The following is a 6,013-nucleotide window of genomic DNA, read 5'->3' as shown; positions in this document are numbered from 1 at the left end:
AAATGCCATGTAAAGCGCACTATTGTACTTACTTTTACTTGCTCCTACAGGTGCTTAAGCTTGCCACATAAGCATAAAGTCTGATATGGCAAGTTAATCAAGAAGAGAGAGACTAGTTTGGTGACCCAAGGAAGAAACGGTGCTAAGCGCGTGTACCTAGGTGAAAATACAATTTTGAGTCTATAGCTAATTAAATGAAGCAAACTTAGCAACACCATTTCATTGGAAGAGGTCACTCCTTGGCAAGTGCAATAAATACACGCGCTTAGCACTGTTTCTTCCTTGAGTACGAAGAAAGAGATAGAGAGGAGTAAAAAATACACTTATAGCCAACCTTGTTGTAGTATGAGTGACTAAGTGATGACTATGTATGACATGCCAACATCAGATAGCCTAACGCACCGTGTTAAATCTCCAAGGGCGCGATCGCGCGAGCGACGTGACGGTCGTGGTAGGCGCGACCATGATATGGGCTGCTGTTGGATCTGAGATCAAACGGTCGCATGCTAAGTTGCTGAAAATTTGCAGAATAACCCTCTAGGATAGGATATTCACCCATAGGTCTAGAATCACGCCATGCAACCGTTCGATCTCAGATCCAAGGGCTCTCGAAATCCCGTATCATGGGAGAATGGAAAGCCACTACCCTGCCGTTCGCACGCTGGCAGTTCGCTCCTACTCGTCCCCGCACGTCCTTCAATACTACGGCAGTTCACTCCTAGTCGTCCCGTCCATTCACATTACGGCAGTTCCACTAATCCTAACCCTCCTCCCAAATCCATGGCGTCCCAAATCTCCACGATCGGCGGTGAGTACAAGGTTAGAACCATCACCGGCGATGAGTTCGACATCATCTACACCCGTTCTTCCGCAGCAGTGAAAGGATGCCTTTATCGCTTTAGACGCATGTTCGAAGACTCAGATGATGAGTGGGTCGCTGGGCTAGATGTTGAGTACACCACAGTCCTGGGACGAGAGAAGGATCTAAAGGACGAAGAGAGGAAGAAGCCCGCCATGATCTAGGTTTGCGTGCATGACTTATGCTTGGTCTACCACATATGCCATGCCGACGTTGAGTGCCAGGATTTTAAGGACTTCCTCGAGAGCAGCCTAGTCAAATTCGTTACTGTAGACTTTGGTAACGACAAAGACGTCCTGCATCGGATAGGCCTCGTTGTAGGCAACACCTTCGACCTCCAGAAGAACCGGCTGGTGTCCGCTCGTCAGCCTTCAGTGCTGACCCTGGCAGGAGCCATGGTTCATCCTTCGTACGGTAAACTGGAGAAACCTCCATACACGTTTCATCGTCATGCATGGCAGCGGAATGTACTAGATATAGACCACATCCACTACGCTGCAATGGATGGCTACCTTTGCTTCAATATCTACAAGGGTTGGATGAAGAGCAACAGCCAAGTGTGTGGTTCAAGCAAAGAAGTATCGGCCAAGAGGAAGAGGGACAAGGACGAAATCGAGAACGTGGACGAGGACTCCAAGTAAGGTGGCAGTGTCGTTGCTCATGGTGGTTCTAATGCAGTGTCTACCGGAATAGTTGCAAAGTTTAATTTCAGGTGTGCTTAATTTAATTTGAGGGGTGTGTTGTGTTGAGTCCCCAGCAGAACTATGTTATGTTTCTTCTCGTTACTTTAACTCTTCAGTACGTACATACTAGTATTTCTTACATTTCATCTTTTAGTTGGTATAGTACTACCACTCGTTTCTTCACATTATATACGTACAATATATATGGCCAACATCATATAGCCAGCAGTTTAGTTGTCAAAGAATTTCAGGGTGCTTAGTTTTGTCAAAGAATTCTAGGATGCTTAGAGGGTGCTTGGATCCAAGGGACTTATTTTAGTCTGACTAAAAATAGTCTCTTTAAGAGGCTAAAGTTCCAAGCACCCCTGACTAAAGAGGGGCTAAAACTAGTCTTGAGACTAAAAAAATTTAGTCAGGGGTACCCCTACTAAAATGTGGATTAGTCCTCTCTCTACTCATTTAACTCCTCTCCTTTAACACAGGCGAGTTCTAGATTAGAGGGTTTGGAGGATAATAAATGCTCATTAACTTGATTTTAGACTTTTTAGTATTTGGATCCAAGCATGGGTGAGGCTAGCATGTTTTAGTCCCACTACTTTTAGTCATGGGACTAAAACGTATCCAAGCACACTCTTAGTTTTATTTGAGGGGTGGGTTGTGCTGGACACCATTATTGTGACTAGCCTTTTTAATAGTACTATATGCATAATTTGGCGACGAGCGCTCTCTATATGTACCACCTTTTTTAATTTAAAGTTTTGCTCCATGGCGCAATCCATCGATACTACTGTTGTACAAAAGTATACATTTTTTAAAAGGCTAGAGGGCGGGGCAGTCTAGCTTGGTCGGTTTCACGAGAGGCGAGGGCCTTTGTGATTTGACAGCTCATTACTGCTGGAAGGCGGGGCCTTGTGATTTGACTGCTCGTATAAATGCGCGGACGACCTGATCGAGGAGAGGCAAAGAATCATGCGGTATACTCAAGTTTTCCACTGGAGTAGTACTGCGACGGAGGACCACGAAACACGGCAACCCAGTGCCATATGGCAATAAAAAATGATATAATTTGCTAGTCATCTCATTGTTAGCATTGTTCTATTCATTCCCTCAGAAAAAACATTGTTCTATTCATGCCTCGCAAAGAACGTGACACGTGCGGTGAAACACCCGAAGCAAAAGATGAAACACAGGAGCAAAATAAGAAGGAAGATTATCACCCCAAATGATCTAATTCGCCGCGGAGTCGTAACTGCTTCTTCATCGCCTCCACGACCTCCATCTCCTTGCGCGTCTCCTCCGCCATCTTCATCATTGTGTCCATGACGCGGCATTTCTCGACGCGAGCCTTCATCATCTGTTCCACGGCCATATTACGTACCTTGACAGCAGCCGGGTGCTCGATGCGGAGCTTCACCAACTCTTCCTTCTGTTCCATGGCGAGGGCCTGCAGCATCTTCATCGAGGAACTACTATTCTCATGCAGCTTCTTCTAGCCAGCGTTCTTCTCCTTCAACAGGTCGATCTCGTGGCAGAGCTTCGCATTGTCCTCCCGAAGTCGCAGGATTTCGCTGGTCGCCTTCTTCTCCGAGGCAATGCTCTTCTTCAGCAGCATCACCAAGCCGGCGGTCAACTCCCCCTGCTGATTGAGCTCAGCGGGCATGTCATTGAGGCTCTCCTTCAGCAACTCCATCATGCCTTGGATGAACTCCTTCTGCTTATTGAGCTGATCGGGCATGCCGTCGAGGGATAACGACTCCAGCTCCGCCGGCTCGGCATGTTCGCCTCCGCGGCTAGGGCGCTCCTGGGAGCCATCGCCTGCCCGTGAGAGATCTTTCGAGGTCTCTGCGTGGCGGCGAGCCCTCTCTTTTTTTCGCAGCCTTGGTTGCCGCTCCCTTGTTACGAGTAGTTCTCGACCTAGAGCTCTGCTCACCGGCCATGGCAACGATGGACGAAGAAGAAGCACTTATGAGGAGGAAAGGTAGAGTGATTTTCGATTAGGTAGTTCCCCTTTTTATAACCTAAGTACTAGCACTACTACTAATACCTGCATAGTGGGAACACGTTCAGGTTTGGTACGTACTACTATTAGGTGTGAGCAGGCTTTCGAATGTGATGGGAACAAGGTAAAGATTAATTGATGGCTTTGGTTTCGAGGCCCGAAACGGCTCCCGATGAGTTTACCGGAACATAAATTTCAAGTACTACTACACTGCACAAATGCATAAATATTATGTTACTATCAAAAATTGGCACAAAATACTAAGGACACTAATGGAAGTACTACTAGCAACCCACGATTTAACTACTCGCATGCGCGCAGTGGAGTAATAATGTCTTTCTTTCGCTCTCACGTCCACTCAATTTGCATGCGCTGTATTAATTGACCATCAATGAAGTGAATGACTTTACACGCGTCAAATTATCACATGGGGTGGATCTTGGTACAAAATTGCATCCGCCCGTGTACCCGTGTGTGCGTGCGAGGAATGAGTGTGTGCATGGCGTGTGTGCACATCTTCGCTTCATGCATGTACCGCCAGTATGGCTCGGGGAGGACGAGTACATTCTTCTGGAACCAGCAGCACGTCACTGTGATCAATCCACGCAAGGAGGTCGCGACACCGCCTATACATGTGCCACGTGGCTTCATGAACTGTAAGAGAGACACTGTGTAGCGTGCCATTGGTATTCTAATTTACATGTTTTGCACATACTCGAAGTACTAGTAAGGTACACGTGCATTGCACGCATCAGATTTTGCAACCAAATTATGAATAAATACCACACTATAGCATGTAAGCTCTGAGTCATATATGCCTGATGTAGCCCTTCATTTAATTCTTATAGTTCATCTCATTCAAAAACAATTAGTTTTTATAAAAAAACTAAGAACGCGGGAATAGGAAAAACATGGGATTATAGTGGAATGTCGTCTTGAATCCTACAGGATTGTACGAGTGTTTGATTGTGCATAGAAAAAACGCAGAATTCTTTCAAAGAGGTTTGAGTGGATGGGATGTTTCCTATGAAATCTAGTGCAAATGAATCATATGGAAAAATTCCTATGGTTTACAATCCTACGAATCAAACAACCAAGATAGGAAAAATTCCTAATGATTAGAATCCTCCAAAATTCTTTTGAGAATCCTTTGAATCAAAGAAGCCCTTAATCTATTTTATGATTCATGGAATTGTGCATTGTAAAGCATAAAGTAAAAACAAATAATGGCAATTCAACTAGAAAAAAGTTTGGGGCAGTTATGATACAGAAGATTCTAGAACAAAAGAGAACCACTGTTGTTTTGAGGTTTGTGCATTATGCTTAAGTTCAACCATGGAGTCTGCTAGATTGTACATGTGGCAAAATCTGGTGGGGGGCTAGAAGATGGTGCGAGGGGCCGAGTGGAGGGAGACTATGAAGGAATGCACAAGTGCGAGATCGATATTTAGAGAGAGAGGGCGAACACGTGCGCTGATGCGCGCAGTGGCGGAGCCATGAAAAATAAATGAGCTAGGGGGCCAAGCATTGCTAATCCTTTACGAGGAGGGTCAATTCATGAACTTAAACCATTTTTAGCAGCAATTGTCTAATGATCACATTCATATTAGCCTTGATATATAGTGATGTTAGGGGGAGGGGGCAGAGGCCTTATTGCCCCTGTCTTCGCCATTGTGCACGCGTTTGAGAGATGAAGCGGAAGGCATGGATGATGAGAGGGGGACGTTGGATACATAATTAATGTGGGTGTATTAGCTATATATGTTAATCCTATATAGAGAGGTATAGATTGATCGATGTGGACGTGGGAAAGAGGGTGAGACCTCACTAGATATATCGATTGATCGGTTTGTGTGGAAAACTATGAAAGACCTAGCTATATACACACATACATAGAGGAACATCGATCGTTGCGCATGCACGCGTGAGAGATAAAGAATGTCCGATATGATGGAGAGGGGGATGTGTGTTGGTGTGTGCCTTCATGGGAGACTGACCTGAAGAAAAAGATTGCATGCGTGCGATGGATAATGCCGACTGGTAGTGTGTGTGCATGCATGCACGAGAGAAGTTTAGTGGTACAATTATAAAGAGAAGACTACTGTGTGGGTGTAAAAGAATAGCTGAATAGGTGAGGTCACAATCAATGTAAAGTTGAATTCAAATATTTGAATAAGAGATCCTGATGTTTGAAACCCATGCATGCATGAATATAACGGAGATCTACGCGGTGTGGTTTGGAAACGAGCATGTTGTAATGTATACACATTGAACAAGGTCAGACTGATTTGAATTTGAGATACCGGTGGCAGACATCATTTGGCCACGTCGCATCCGTGCATGGACACACTATTCTAATTGGAGATGATGGGCGGCTTTTGCATCACATATCTATATCTATACCCCTATATATATTATATTTTATATATTTTTTATATTGTGTGCGGGTAACTTTAACTTTGAAAGATGGTC

This window comes from Triticum urartu, chromosome 2 (genome assembly GCF_003073215.2).
Source record: "Triticum urartu cultivar G1812 chromosome 2, Tu2.1, whole genome shotgun sequence".
NCBI lineage: Eukaryota > Viridiplantae > Streptophyta > Magnoliopsida > Poales > Poaceae > Triticum > Triticum urartu.
The sequence above is the reverse complement of the archived record's forward strand: the minus strand, read 5'-3'. Positions refer to the sequence as shown.